Here is a 17,371-nt window from a genome sequence, read left to right as displayed (position 1 = left end):
TACAATTCTCTCATTTATTAGTTTTATGAAAAGTTGGTATGAAATAAAATCCTGGTTTTGTAATGTTTGTAATTTTTTTTTTTTTGCTAAAATTTTTCAAAAATTAAAGGGGTTAAATTTTCCACCACCACAACATATATGCACAAATATTTCACCTCAGTAGTTAAAGGATATAATTGTGGACCAATATGTATAATTTTTTTAGGGTTGATGCTGTTACTAACACCACGTGCATAAAAATAAGTCTGAAAACCAAGAACTTTTTTTTGAAAACCTACGACAAAATTTGTTAATTTTCCTGCAACAAATTAATTTGTACTTTTAATAACCAATATTACAAATAAGTCGTTAGCAAGTCGTACCATCAGAAGGCAACAAATAATTTGTGTTCTCAGCAGCCTAATTTGTAATAATTTTTTGAACACCAAACATTACAAAATATTTGTTATCAAAATATCTCCAGATTTTGAATTTCTGGTAAATCGGATAAAAACTGCGATGCCTAGAAGCCCAGGGAGATCGGACTGTATGGGAGCTATACCCACACAGATAAAAATAAGTTTCAGAACCAATAACTTTTGTTGGAAAAGCATTAACAAAATTTGTTAATTTTCCTGCAACAAACTAATTTGTACTTTAAATAACCATTATTACAAAAAAGTTGTTAGCAATCGTTACCGTCAGAAGGCAACAAATAATTTGTGTTCTCAATAACATAATTTGTAAGTAATTTGTTGAGCATCCAACAGTACAAAATATTTGTTGTTGAACGTTACGTTTAATCCTCAACAAATATTTTTGAATTTGAACGAAAAAATTTTTTTGTGGTTTGTTGGAGTCTATCAATGACGTGTAACAAATTTATTGGTGTATTGATAAAAAATTAAATTGAAATTAAAATTGACAGAATTATGCTATGAATTGCACCAAAATTGCAAAATTGCCGGAACAATTTTGGAGATATTTTGTTAAGTACACACAGAGAAGGAACCAAAATGTTATTTTTGGACGGGGAACATGTAACATTTTTTGTGTCGAAAATCCTATATTCAGTTTTGTAACTGTTTGACAATTTTAAATTTGAGTAGTGCGCGTAACCCAGTGTTGCCAGGTTAGGGGTTTTTCCCCCAAAATTTAGGGGGTTTTTTCACGTTTAGGGGGATTTTTAGGGGTAAAATTTATTTGGGGGGATTTTTTGGGGTAAAAAATTATTTCTGACCTTATAAAGTGGAGCAATGCTCAAGCAAATTCGAAACAATTCTAGCATGAGTTATGAGAAAAAAGATGCGGAAAGTCAACAAGAAGATCCTAAATACAAAAAAGTATCAAATAGCATTATTTTCGTTATCTTTTTTAAACTCTTCTGTTGAAAGGGCATTTTTAATATTTGACAAAATTAAAAACAATCGTATTATAACTTAGCAGCTGAAAGCTTTTTAGGAGTAAGCCCACTTTTTAAATTGATATACATATTGTATTATTGCATCCATAGAAAAAATAATTTCCTCAGGGATGAAATTTTAAACAAACGAAAATCTCTTTTGTTTTAAAGTATTTTCCTAAATAGCAAATTTTATTTTTTATTTACTTCAAACGAAAAAAAAATTAGCATCAAAAAAAACTTAGTTTTTCTAAAATTTCGTTTCTCACACCCAGAGAAATGATTGGATGGAATTCGATTACGACAACAAATTGATAGTGGGGAAGCACAATGTTTAATTGTGTGGACTAATTGTTGGTTATTTCTCTTCTTTTATGGTTTATATAACCAATACAAATGCAGTGTAACCAAAAGTTGGTACACACGACCAAATATTGGTGGTTATCTACATATGGAAGCAAGCAAACTTTTCGATTTATTCCTGCCTGTTGTGATAACTGATTTGTTTTATCAATGTGTCATCAAAACCATCTGGAAGTCCGTCTAACAAATAAGTTGGTTGTGTTAACAGATTTGACAGTTATAAAGGATTTTTTTTGCTTTGGACTACGTATATATGACAACAAATACATAATTGTTTTTGTCTCATTAATTATAGAAAACTATAAAATTCAAATTTTTAATGACAATAAAATTTTACAAAACATTCTGCCCAACAAGGATTGTTGTGATTTATATACATACATATATTATTTTTAATTCGGTAGCTGTATTCTTAAGAGTAAGTGAAACATCAAATAACATTAATATCACTCACTCATTTTTCTAATTTTCATGCAAGTTCAAGAAATATTACGTCTTCGTAAGTTGTGAAAGGTTTAAACATAGATTGTCTGTCTCATTATCGAACTCAACATGAACCATGAGAGAGGGTCGAACTAATTGAGCGTGATCGAACTAACAAATGTAGTACATGAGTGAGTGTATAAGCGGCAGTGGGTCACTTTCAAGCTCTTCATTTCCTGTAGAACTATGTTGTTGTTTTAGATACATTGGAATTTCTTCATCGACTCCAATGTAATGCCATATATAATCATGTAAGGCGCGCATTTTAAACAAAGTTCAGCATATGATGAATGACTAAATATTTTAATTTTAGACAATCAATCTGTTTGAAGTAGATGAAGAACTTTGTCCGCTTTTCAAGCGATGGTTTTTACTGGCATCATAGTGCTCAATATCTCAAGATCTTACATTAGACAACGCCACAGGTAAATCCAAGCCAACTTGGACTTTACAGCAAAAATTAGCATATTTTGCAGCCCGAACAAGTTTTATGAATTCCGAGATGACAGGTTTAGAGCCATTCAAGCCTCAATGTGCGTGAAAATGTTCCAATAATTAATACAAAACAAGTAAGGAAAGTCTAAAGTCGGGCGGGACCGACTATATTATACCCTGCACCACTTTGTAGATCTAAATTTTCGATACCATATCACATCCGTCAAATGTGTTGGGTGCTATATAAAGGTTCGCCCCAAATACATACATTTAAATATCACTTGATTTGGACAGAATTTGATAGACTTTTACAAAATCTATAGACTCAAAATTTAAGTTGGCTAATGCACTAGGGTGGAACACAATTTTAGTAAAAACAAGTAAGGAAAGTCTAAAGTCGGGCGGGACCGACTATATTATACCCTGCACCACTTTGTAGATCTAAATTTTCGATACCATATCACATCCGTCAAATGTGTTGGGTGCTATATAAAGGTTCGCCCCAAATACATACATTTAAATATCACTTGATTTGGACAGAATTTGATAGACTTTTACAAAATCTATAGACTCAAAATTTAAGTTGGCTAATGCACTAGGGTGGAACACAATTTTAGTAAAAAAATATGGGAAACATTTAAATCTGAAGCAATTTTAAGGAAACTTCGCAAAAGTTTATTTATGATTTATCGCTCGATATATATGTATTACAAATTTAGGAAAATTAGAGTGAGTTTTACAACTTTTCGACTAAGCAGTGGCGATTTTACAAGGAAAATGTTGGTATTTTGACCATTTTTGTCGAAATCAGAAAAACATATATATGGGAGCTATATCTAAATCTTAACCGATTTCAACCAAATTTGGCACGCATAGCTAGAATGCTAAATCTACTCCCTGTGCAAAATTTCAACCAAATTGGGCCAAAACTCAGGCTTCTGGGCCATATAAGTCCATATCGGGCGAAAAATATATATGGAAGCTATATCTACATCTGAACCGATTTCAATCAAATTTGGCACATATGACTATACTACTAATTGTGCTCCTTGTGCAAAATTTCAAGCTAATCGAGATAAAACTCTGTCTTCTGGGTCCATATAAGTGCATATCGGGCGAAAGATATATATGGGAGCTATATCTAAATCTGAATCGATTTCAACCAAATTTGACACACATAGCTACAATGCTAAATCTACTCCTTGTGCAAAATTTCAACTAAATCGGAGCAAAAAATTGGCCTCTGTGGTCATATGAGTGTAAATCGGTCGAAAGCTATATATGGGAGCTATATATAAATCTAAACCGATTTCAATGAAATTTAGCACGCATAGCTAGAATGCTAAATCTACTCCCTGTGCAAAATTTCAACCAAATGGGGTCAAAACTTTAGCTTGTAGGACCATATTAGTCCATATCGGGCGAAAGATATATATGGGAGCTATATCTAAATCTGAACCGATTTCAATAAAATTTTGCACACTTGACTATAGTACTAATTGTTCTTCTTGTGCAAAATTTTAAGCAAATTAGGGCAAAACTCTGGCTTCTGGGGCCATATAAGTCCATATCGGGCGAAATATATATATGGGAGCTATATCTAAATCTGAACCGATTTCTTCCAAAATCAATAGGGATCTATTCTGAGCCAAAACACATACTTGTGCCAAATTTGAAGTCGATTGGACTAAAACTGCGACCTAGACTTTGATTACAAAAATGTGTTCACGGACAGACGGACAGACGGACAGACGGACAGACGGACATCGCTATATCGACTCAGGAACCCACCCTGAGCATTTTTGCCAAAGACACCATGTGTCTATCTCGTCTCCTTCTGGGTGTTGCAAACATATGCACTAACTTATAATACCCTGTTCCACAGTGTGGAGCAGGGTATAAAAATATGGGAAACATTTAAATCTGAAGCAATTTTAAGGAAACTTCGCAAAAGTTTATTTATGATTTATCGCTCGATATATATGTATTACAAATTTAGGAAAATTAGAGTGAGTTTTACAACTTTTCGACTAAGCAGTGGCGATTTTACAAGGAAAATGTTGGTATTTTGACCATTTTTGTCGAAATCAGAAAAACATATATATGGGAGCTATATCTAAATCTTAACCGATTTCAACCAAATTTGGCACGCATAGCTAGAATGCTAAATCTACTCCCTGTGCAAAATTTCAACCAAATTGGGCCAAAACTCAGGCTTCTGGGCCATATAAGTCCATATCGGGCAAAAAATATATATGGAAGCTATATCTACATCTGAACCGATTTCAATCAAATTTGGCACATATGACTATACTACTAATTGTGCTCCTTGTGCAAAATTTCAAGCTAATCGAGATAAAACTCTGTCTTCTGGGTCCATATAAGTGCATATCGGGCGAAAGATATATATGGGAGCTATATCTAAATCTGAATCGATTTCAACCAAATTTGACACACATAGCTACAATGCTAAATCTACTCCTTGTGCAAAATTTCAACTAAATCGGAGCAAAAAATTGGCCTCTGTGGTCATATGAGTGTAAATCGGTCGAAAGCTATATATGGGAGCTATATATAAATCTAAACCGATTTCAATGAAATTTAGCACGCATAGCTAGAATGCTAAATCTACTCCCTGTGCAAAATTTCAACCAAATGGGGTCAAAACTTTAGCTTGTAGGACCATATTAGTCCATATCGGGCGAAAGATAAATATGGGAGCTATATCTAAATCTGAACCGATTTCAATAAAATTTGGCACACTTGACTATAGTACTAATTGTTCTTCTTGTGCAAAATTTTAAGCAAATTAGGGCAAAACTCTGGCTTCTGGGGCCATATAAGTCCATATCGGGCGAAATATATATATGGGAGCTATATCTAAATCTGAACCGATTTCTTCCAAAATCAATAGGGATCTATTCTGAGCCAAAACACATACTTGTGCCAAATTTGAAGTCGATTGGACTAAAACTGCGACCTAGACTTTGATTACAAAAATGTGTTCACGGACAGACGGACAGACGGACATCGCTATATCGACTCAGGAACCCACCCTGAGCATTTTTGCCAAAGACACCATGTGTCTATCTCGTCTCCTTCTGGGTGTTGCAAACATATGCACTAACTTATAATACCCTGTTCCACAGTGTGGAGCAGGGTATAAATATTAGTATATAATAAAATTAAAAAAAAAACAAGTATATACGGCCGTAAGTTCGGCCAGGCCGAAGCTTATGTACCCTCCATCATGGATTGCGTAGATACTTCTTCTAAACACTGCCATCCAGAATCGAATTACTTAAGTTGCGGTAACGCTTGCCGATGGCAAGGTATCTTAAAACCTCCTAACACCATCTTCTAAATTGTATGTAAGTCCATACGTGGTATATATTAAATCAAACAAGTATATACGGCCGTAAGTTCGGCCAGGCCGAAGCTTATGTACCCTCCATCATGGATTGCGTAGAAACTTCTTCTAAACACTGCCATCTACAATCGAATTACTTAAGTTGCGGTAACGCTTGCCGATGGCAAGGTATCTTAAAACCTCCTAACACCATCTTCTAAATTGTATGTAAGTCCATACGTGGTATAATTAAATCAAAAAAGATCGATCTAATACGTATATAATTCAGTTTGACAAAGTAGACATAAAATTTTGACAAAATTTTCTACAGAAATAAAATTTTACCAAATTTTCTATACAAATAAAATTTTCACAAAATTTTCTATAGAAATAAAAATTTTGACAAAATATTCTATAGAAAGAAAATTTTGACAAAAATTTCTACAGAAATAAAATTTTAACAAAATTTTCTATAGAAATAAACTTTTGACAAAATTTTCTATAGAAATAAAATCTTGGTAGATTATTTGTGGCTCGAGTGGCAACCATGATTATGAACCGAATAAAATTTGAACAAAATTTTCTATAGAAATAAAATTTTGACAAAATTTTCTATAGAAATAAAATTTTGAAAATGATGAAAATTTTATTATGAACCGAATAAAATTTTAACAATATTTTCTCTAGAAATAAAATTTTGACAAAGTTTTCTATAGAAATAAAATTTTGATAAAATTTTCTATAGAAATAAAATTTTGGTAGATTATCTTTGGCTCTAGTGGCAACCATGATTATGAACCGATATGGACCAATTTTTGTGTATTGGTCCCCCCTACCTAATTTGAACCGGATCGGATGAATTTTGCTCTTCCAAGAGGCTCCGGAGGTCAAATCTGGAGAACGTTTTATATGGGGGCTATATATAATTATGGACCGATATGGACCAATTCTGGCACGGTTGTTAAAGATCATATACTAACACCATGTTCCAAATTACAACCGGCTTGGATGAAATTTGCTTCTCTTGGAGACTTCGCAAGCCAAATCTGGGGATCGGTTTATATGGAGGCTATATATAATTATGGACCGATGTGGACCAATTTTTGCACGGTTGTTAGAGACCATATATCAATACCATGTACCAAATTTCAGCCGGATCGGATGAAATTTGCTTCTCTTTGAGGCTTCGCACGCCAAATCTGGAGATCGGTTTATATGGGGTCTATATATAATTATGGACCGATGTGGACCAATTTTTGTATGAATGTTAGAGACCATATACCAACACCATGTACCAAATTTCAGCCGGATCGGATGAAATATGCTTCTCTTAGAGGCTCCACAAGCCAAATCTGGGGATCGGTTTATATGGGGGCTATATATAATTATGGACCGATGTGGCCCAATTTTTGAATGGTGGTCAGAGACCATATACCAACACCATGTACCAAATTTCAGCCGGATCGGATGAAATATGCTTCTGTTAGAGGCTCCACAAGCCAAATCTGAGGGTCCCTTTATATGGGGGCTATACGTAAAAGTGGACCGATATGGCCCATTTTCAATACCATCTGACCTACATCGATAACAACTACTTGTGCCAAGCTTCAAGTCGATAGCTTGTTTCGTTCGGAAGTTAGCGTGATTTCAACAGACGGACGGACGGACGGACGGACGGACGGACATGCTTAGATCGACTCAGAATTTCACCACGACCCAGAATATATATACTTTTTGGGGTCTTAGATCAATATTTCGATGTGTTACAAACGGAATGACAAAGTTAATATACCCCCATCCTATGATGGAGGGTATAAAATGATCGATCCAATACGTATATAATTCAGTTTGACAAAGTAGACATAAAATTTTGACAAAATTTTCTACAGAAATAAAATTTTAACAAAATTTTCTATAGAAATAAAATTTTCACAAACTTTTCTATAAAAATAAAAATTTTCACAAAATTTTCTATAGAAAGAAAATTTTGACAAAAATGTCTACAGAAATAAAATTTTAACAAAATTTTCTCTAGAAATAAAATTTTGACAAAATTTTCTATAGAAATAAAATTTTGGTAGATTATTTTTGGCTCTAGTGGCAACCATGATTATGAACCGATATGAACCAATTTTTGTGTGATTGGACCAATTTTGGTATGGCTGTTAGCGAACATATACTAACACCACGTTCCTAATTTGAACCGGATCGGATGAATTTTGCTCCTCCAAGAGGCTACGGAGGTCAAATCTGGAGAAGTTTTATATGGGGGCTATATATAATTATGCACCGATATGGACCAATTCTGGCACGGTTGTTAAAGATCATATACTAACACCATGTTCCAAATTACAACCGGATTGGATGAAATTTGCTTCTCTTGGAGACTTCGCAAGCCAAATCTGGGGATCGGTTTGTATGGGGGCTATATATAATTATGAACTGATGTGGACCAATATTTGCATGGTTGTTAGAGACCATATACCAATATCATGTTCTAAATTTCAGGCGGATCGGATGAAATTTTCTTCTCTTTGAGGCTCCGCAACCCAAATCTGGGGATCGGTTTATATGGGGGCTATATATAATTATGGACCGATGTGGAACAATTTTTGCATGATTGTTAGAGACCATATACCAACACCATGTACCAAATTTCATCCGGATCGGATGAAATATGCTTCTCTTAGAGGCTCCACAAGCCAAATCTGGGGATCGGTTTATACGTAAAAGTGGACCGATATGGCCCATTTTCAATACCATCCGACCTACATCGATAACAACTACTTGTGCCAAGTTTCAAGTCGATAGCTTGTTTCGTTCGGAAGTTAGCGTGATTTTAACAGACGGACGGACGGACGGACATGCTTAGATCAACTCAGAATTTCACCACGACCCAGAATATATATACTTTATGGGGTCTTAGAGCAATATTTCGATGTGTTACAAACGGAATGACAAAGTTAATATACCCCCATCCTATGATGGAGGGTATAAAAAGAACATGAGTTTTTTTATCATTGTCGCATTACGGGCACAATTTTTTTGTTTCGTCAAAAGAAATCGGAACGTAGGACGAGTAAGTCAAAATATTCAAACAATGGTAATTAAAGGGATCTTCATAAAAACTAACGAAAGGGCACTACACCGAAAGAATTTTCTTCGTAAAAAGAACGAAAAATTTCGTTAAAAGTACGAAATTTGTCATTGTTTTACAACCAAAGAAACTTTTCATTAAAAGTACGAAATATTTCGTACTTTTTACGAAGAAAAGTTCTTCCAAAATTTTCGTAGTTTGTAAGAAAAAAATTCGTACTTTTTATGAAGAATCTTCGTACTTTTTATGAAAAATCTTCGTACTTTTTATGAAACAATTTCGTTCTTTTTATGAAAATGTTTCGTACTTTTTATGAAAAATTTTCGTAGTTTTTATGAAAAATATTCGTACTTTTTATTAACAAATTTCGTACTTTTTTCTGAAAAATGTTCGAACTTTTAGAAAAAAAAAATTATAGTCGAAAGTGCATTTGGTTGTAGTTGCAAGTGTGAAAAATGACATCACTACTTTACATCTTAAGTTTTTGAATAATTTTTAATTTTATTGCTTCACTTTTATTCATAGAGCGCTATCACCCAAATGAGAAGTAGCATAGACTTGCATAAAAAATAGAATAAAGGAATACACTCAAGCACATTATAAAAGACAATTTAATGCCGCGAACGGAAATTTTACAACTTCAATGAAAGTTCTTCGTTATTTCAAAGAAAATGTTTCGTACTTTTTATGAAGAAATTTTAACGCAGAATGTTTCGTAAAATATTCGTAAAAACTTCTTCACAAAATTCATGAAATGTGAAGAAAGTTTCGTTAAAAGTACGAACTTTTTACGAAGAAAAGTTAATGTAGAATGTTTCGTAGAAGTTTCGTATATTCGTAAAATGTTCTTCGTAAAATTTACGAAAATGAATGAAAATTTCGTTATTTTAATGAAGAATTCAGGAAGAATAGTTAATGAAGAATTCTTCGTAAAATTAACGAAGAGAATTCTTTCGGTGTATACACTGAACAAAAAGCATGTCCGGTTCCAAGGATTGTGTCTCCACTTTAACAATTTTGATATTGATTCCGAACCAAAGAAGCGGAGAATACAAGTAAGGATGCTTTTAAGACACAATTCTCTTTTAAGTGGGGTTTTGTGTACTTGACTCTACGAAGCACATTTCAATTTTTCGCTTTTTCAGCTTTTTTTCATATGCTATAAAATGTCCGTTAAAAACAAGACTTCCAGTAGAAATTATGCTATGTTTCAAGTAAAAAATGTCTTTAAAATAAAGTATTGAAAAACATATCCTATTTTTGAATGATTTTTGCCTTGTAGTCAAGATGCAAAAATGCAACAAATTTAAAGACAGTTTCATTAATTTTAAAGAATTTTTCTGAATTATTAAAGTCAAGTTGACCTTAGTCCAAAATTTGTTCTTTCATGTTATGTTACCCATTTTTAAGTCAAATCACTTAATTATAACGACAACACGACTTGATAATGCCAATTTATACCGGCCTTAAGAATTAATTTAAGTACAAAATTATTCGTTAATAAAAATTCATATTTATTTGTATTTCTAAATTAATGGTGTAACATGCTAGCAAACAATTGTTCACACCAAAATAAATTTGTGTGCTGTTTTAAAATTACTGTTTAAAATTTAAATATAATGTGCTTTTGAATGGTTATGGTTAACCTTAGGATTCGATGGAAAAATATTTATATATACTCGACTTCACGTTCTTCTTTTGTAAGAGTTTTTGAATTTCTTCGAAAATTTTAAACTTGTATACAAAAACCTTTATTTGTTACACAATTTTTATTGTTGCAATAAAAAAATAATATTTGATTTGAACTCAGTCCATTTCGTTTATATCAAGCACTTTTCTTTTCTGACTTTAAGTCTTTTATAAAACACACTTTACAATTTCGTAGTAAAAATTTAATATAATAGTATGTAATGCTGAACACCTTTTCGGGAACTTCCGAACGTATCTGGAATATATGTTAAAAAATATATTAAAAAAAAAATGGTGTTGGTCGAAGCAGGGATCGAACCCAGGTCCCCTGTCATGCAAGGCGGACGACCAACCACTGCTCCACGCTGCCAACAAATGTATGTTTAACAATGTTATGTTGTTAAACAATGTTATGTTTGCATCGGCTCGTGGGCGCCGAAAGCTATGCTATATAAATATAACTTATAACGATAATTATCTCTTGATGACCATAACAACTACGTAGGCCAGTGGTTAGTGTGCTGGCTTACAAACTGTGTGGTCCGCTGTTCGAATCCCCGTCCGGCAAAAGGTAAAATTAAAAAAAAAAATTATAAAATATAATAATTTCTTCTAAAATGTTTGTATTACAGAAAAAGTGAGAAAAATGTGAGGGAATATACAATTAGGCAGAAAAAAAAATTTGAGCACAATCTTCTTTGGGAGAAAATTCTTCTAAGCATATAATATTTTTGGGTTCAAAATGTTTCCACACATATTATATGTTCACATAAGAACATATAGTTTTTTGGAAGACAACATTATTGAATTTTGATGGAAAAATACAAAATGTTTGGAACTTAGACTACCCAAACATATTATATTGTTTAGACCAATATGCTTTCAAACATATTATATATTGGAAGAAATCAAACATATAAATGTTTGGGCAATACCCAAAAATGTATATGCTTGCAGCAAAATATGTTTGGGAGTATATGTTACAGAAGCGATTTTTTTTTGAGGGTGTGGGTGCCTTGTCATTGGAACATACCGGGGAACTGCGAAGCGGATGAGTTACATATTCCAGGGGAACTAGAATCTGTTGGTATGCCCCTGGCTACCTGCAAGCTCATACTGCGTGAGAAGGCTGTTATGATGGCAAATGTTCGATGGGAGAATTGCAAGGGTTGTAACGACACCAAGCAAATATGGTCCCATTTAAACTTAAACCGCACACTAGATATGCTAGTGTTCTCAAGACGTCAGATATCACTTCTGATATCTGCTATAACGGGTCGCTGCCTGATAGGCGAATTTGCAAAAACTATTGGCGCGAAGTATAATGACTATTGTATGAGCTGTCATGATGCGGAGGAAACGTAATCAATTAAACACCTCTTGTGTGAGTGTCCTGCATTTTGTGCAAGGCGTAAGCAAATTTTAGGGGCATATAGCTTTAGGTTACTGTCGGACCTGGAAAACGCTAACTTAAGCAGTCTGCTAATGTTTTTGGAACAATCTGGTTGGTTCAACAGAAGAAAATAAGCGAGAAGGTTCAGCGGTTAAAACTAGAAGTGCTAATATGTAATAGGTACTTTTAGTTCCTGTGGTATCACAATGGACTGAATAGTCTAAGTGAGCCTGAAACAAACCTAAGGTCTCCTTCAAGAAGCTCCGCAAGCCAAATCTGGGGTCGGTTTATATGGGGGCTATACGGAAAAGTTGTCCGATATGGCCCATTTCCAATATTTCGATGTGTTACAAACGGAATGACTAAGTTAATATACCTCCCATCCTATGGTAGAGGGTATAAACAAATTTATGTTGGTTTTGAGGAAAACTAACATAATAAAATTACTAAAACATTAATATCGGTTGTGATGAAAATTAATAAAATTAATTAAATCGGCCATGATGAAAAATAAAAAAATCACTAAAACTGGTCGTGAATAAAGTTAAACAAAACATTAAAATCGGATGTGAGGTAACCTAATAATATCATTAAAACTCATGTGGATAGAAGCACGTCCAACCTATCGTGCATCTAATCAGAACATCCCACAGACCACACTCATCAACATCCCATCAATAGGGGAAGTTTCACTCGGCCAGGTATGTATATCATGTATCAAGTGTGGTATATCATATCTCTCGCATATCCCGTACCAATCACTTTGCTTAACTTAACTTTAATACGGACACTATCCGAAGTCTAGGGGTAAAAATAGCAAGCCTATATCATATGGATGAATCCTCCATCCACAGGCTTACTATTATCTTCATAACAATTCTTGTTCAGTATAAAGATCCCTACTTACTCTTCAATTAATATTTACATTTACTCCATCACAAATGCCTTTTAATATACAGTCAATTTAATGCCTACTTTTCATTCGTATACACAATCTCCATATTCGATCATCCTATACTAATATGTTCCATTCATTTCTCCTCATAGCTATTCGTCATTGGGTAAATCTGACTCCACTTGTCATAATCTAACACCGGCCTATACATCTGCGTCATCCAATTCACACACATCAAACCATCTCACTCCGATCACGTAGCAACAACATTTTACTGCATTATATGGTATGTGTATCATCTAATAATATTCAATCGTCCCTATCAACGACCTCCCAGAGCAGACAAATATCATCTATACACCAGGTATGTACATTATGTACATAACTGTGCAAGTCAGGGAAACTGTCATTTGGTCACCCTCATTAAAACATCAAGTCTATGTATCCCGCATCATTCCATACATCTTGCTATGTCTTACAAACAAGCATAATATATCCAGAGTCTCAAATAACTAATATACATACATCTTACAGTCCTCTCATATCCCTCGACCTGTATCATCAAATTTCAGATCCTGATTTCACCTTGCCACCACATATACACACAACGAGGTGTTAAAGTTGCAGGTTATCGCCGAGAACAAAAGTATGTTAATGGTTCGCCTTGTGATCCTTTAAGTAATGTATATTTCATTCAAGATAGACCACGCACACATAGCCGGCTACAATCCCAATATGTGCCATCATTCATAGTATCTATTTCCAAGCTAATCAGGTCATAGGTAGTCCAAGTCCAGTGGTGGGCTCATCAGTCTTGGACCTCATCAATTCGCTGATCTTAAATTCCATATCTTTCTCTTCTACTTTGCAAATCCATGGACATAGTATACCAAGTGGCAAGTTACCAACTGGGTTATTATCCGAGTCAGACTTAGATATATACCCGCTCATATACCCACACACACAACAGGCCACAACCTTAAAATTGTTCAATACCTTCCATGACTTGACAATCGATTGTGAACTATCACATAACCAGCCTCACTTTAAAATCGCCAGAGAGACCTGCCTTCACTTGAAATGAAGATCTGACACTTATTGATGACTTACCATCCGTTGAGGACCCCATTTATAATATTCACATAAATAATACTGGTCAGCAGATCTAACACTGTAATTTTTAGGACCCCGTAGTTAATCAGTCCATGCCCATTTCACCAATATTGACTCCTCCAAAAACTAAAAATACCGGAAATAGTCACATAGTGCGTCCGTCTGCCCAATCATATACCGATCGTAGCCTTTACTTTACCAGACAGTTGTCGTCCGTTATGTCTGTGCATTCACAATCACGTGAACCTTCGTCATCTCGCCACCAATTGTCTCCACCAAAACATGACTCCAAAATCCATCTTCTAACGGTCCGAAATTTTCATGCATTCGCAAGTATGTGAGCGTCCCATCATCAATAGTTCTTGCTTATCATGTATCATGACAGTTCCGGGAGGATTCGAGAATATAAACTAGATCCTGATATCATGACCTTGCTTACCTTGGTCTTACATTTGTGCCACCCTCACGTTCCAGTATCGGGACTTTATAGATCATTTAGTGATTTTGGACAAATATTCAATAGAATGTTATTCTATCATAGTGTATGTTATTAGGTGAGTGTGTAAATGCTCGAAACCGTTTGCCATTCTGATGTGAATATCTCTATACTATATATACCTTTACGTTCGAAGTCTCCGTTACACCTTATAATCCATTGGAAAAGAAATACAGCGTATGGCTCTTAAAAGAACCAAGTACGTACGTAGGAAACGTACTCACAAAGACGTCTTATTAATCCAGAGTGATAAGGCAAAAAGTCTCGTGTTAATTTCCAAGAATGCTTATAATACGAAAATGAGCAATTGTGTGACCAAACGGATCTCGCTCGGTTATTATGAGCCTAAACCTGAGGTCAGAACTACCCAATTGAAAATCCTATGGTTCAAGCGGTTCAAAATACTCCTCTCCCTATTACGCGACAATAGGCGTCAAAATGTGTATGTGCCCAAGGAAAGTGACCAAACTGTAACTCCACTTTATCCCTACAAATACAAACAATTATTACGTCTATTTGATACATAACCATTAAAACTACCTTGTTGCCAAAATTGTCACCCACACATTAGGTCAAATAATGAAAGCCCTCTTATGTCCTCAAAACGTATCCAACATTTATAACGTAGCACACGTGAGGTACTAGTATGTTCTAATTGCAAGTTCGTAAAAATCGATGTGGAAAATATGTATCCAAACATGAATCGTATAGATATATTGTCATCATTGGAACATTTTTTAAGTCTGCCAAGGGTTAAACAATGTTGTCCAATGGATCTCACACTATTTCTATCATGTGACAAATTCTGCCTCAATGATTACATATTATTTACATATAACGGTCGCATATATCACCAGTTCCAGGGCCTTCCACAAGGGGCCTATGACTCAGGATTATTAGCAACTATATATATGAAGCACCGTTTCCAAATGCACTATTACAACATTTTCATTGCCAATGGGATAGTGCACTGGTACAAGTACATATATGATATATTGTTATATATATACCTATACAAAAGCTGGACAATCTACTACAAAATGGCATTTCCTTGATATTCACAGTGGATCAAGAATTATATAGAAAATCTACGTGTAGCGACAGAGTATGTCACAATCTTAGTAATACTAAGTTAGTACACAAACAGTCAAAATTAATACATTGCATCAGGAAGATCCTTGTTCGGTCCACTAACAAATTTCTATTGTCAGATCTTCGAACCATTATAAAAATCTTCACACTTATTATGTATCCTCCATATGTGCCCTCTAATGACCCCTATTTAACTCTGATACATCCAAATACAAAGTTATACGTGTTCTAGGATCTACCTCTATGATCCGCCATCAATATATATAGTGCTTACCCTATATATATGATGACTAGGGAAAACTAATAACTTTATTATGTAGGGAATTTCAACTAGGCGATCCCACCTTCCACAACAGCAATTGGGCATGTCCCAAGCGGGTACTACTATTCTTAATCATAATCCCAAGGTCCAGAACGCAGATTTGTTGCAGAGTCCTGATTGCCCCACAGTCTTCATATTAGCTGGTGAATGGGCGATGCCATCCATAACGAATCATATGGGCTACTCTAGTACCACATCAACGCAAGTACAAATACTACCTCTCATCATACAGTTGGGTGTACGGTATCTATTCAAGCCACAATCAGAAATGCCTAACAATTATCTAAATACTAAAGCATTAATTCCTCCGCCTGATTCTTTAACATAAAGCTATTATAAGCCTACATATATCATGTCATCGATGCTTTATTTCACGTATATATAGACATATATTATTAGGCTATTATATATGTATCAATTACTGATATCTACACATGTATACATATACTGCTACCGTTCACCAAATATTCTATGGCATGGTAATGCCTGGACAATACTAGTGAGTCTCATGTACTAACCATATATATCACTGTTATGTGAATGTACCACATTCCTATAGGAATGTAGTAATTTTCCCCGCAGGTTCAAACTTAAAATTCCCTATGTTATCAAGATTCACTTATTATGTATTCCCCTGAAAAGAGGGCATATCCGACCATCCTCAATCGAATTTTTATCAAAAATGATACAATGTAGACCCTGTTGTTCAATCTCAATCAGTCACTCCGTCCACCAGTCAAATATCTCCGGTAGGTACTTGTAATACATGTACAAACAGTCTTGTTGGAAATCCACGTCATATGCGTCTACACAATCCGAACATAACAATATCTTAAGCCTATGCATCATCTATTCTTCGTATAGTCCTATACTACATCTTACTCATACTATCAAGAATCCTAATTCCATCATAAAAATCGTATACTTTCTGGTCACCTTTACAAGCTCAAAATAACCCGTGTGGTTAACACTTCCTATGTATTATCTCGCAGCGGTGGCCTCATATTCAAAGGGTTTCACGGTACACACAAAAAAATAACCGCAAATAAATATTAACAACTTTAATTGTATGTAAAATCTACTGATGGTTAACAAATTTGTCCATTGAATATGAGGCATTTGTTGTTGAATTATATTTGTTGATGCTTGACAGAAGAAACAGTTGAAAATTCTTGAATTTCCAACAAATTATGTTGTTGAGCAATTAGTTGACAGCGTGGGCATTCTTATTTTTGTTTTCATATCTATATATGAAAACGAATA

The sequence above is a fragment of the Haematobia irritans genome, chromosome 2 (genome assembly GCF_050003625.1).
Source record: "Haematobia irritans isolate KBUSLIRL chromosome 2, ASM5000362v1, whole genome shotgun sequence".
Taxonomy (NCBI): domain Eukaryota; kingdom Metazoa; phylum Arthropoda; class Insecta; order Diptera; family Muscidae; genus Haematobia; species Haematobia irritans.
The sequence above is the reverse complement of the archived record's forward strand: the minus strand, read 5'-3'. Positions refer to the sequence as shown.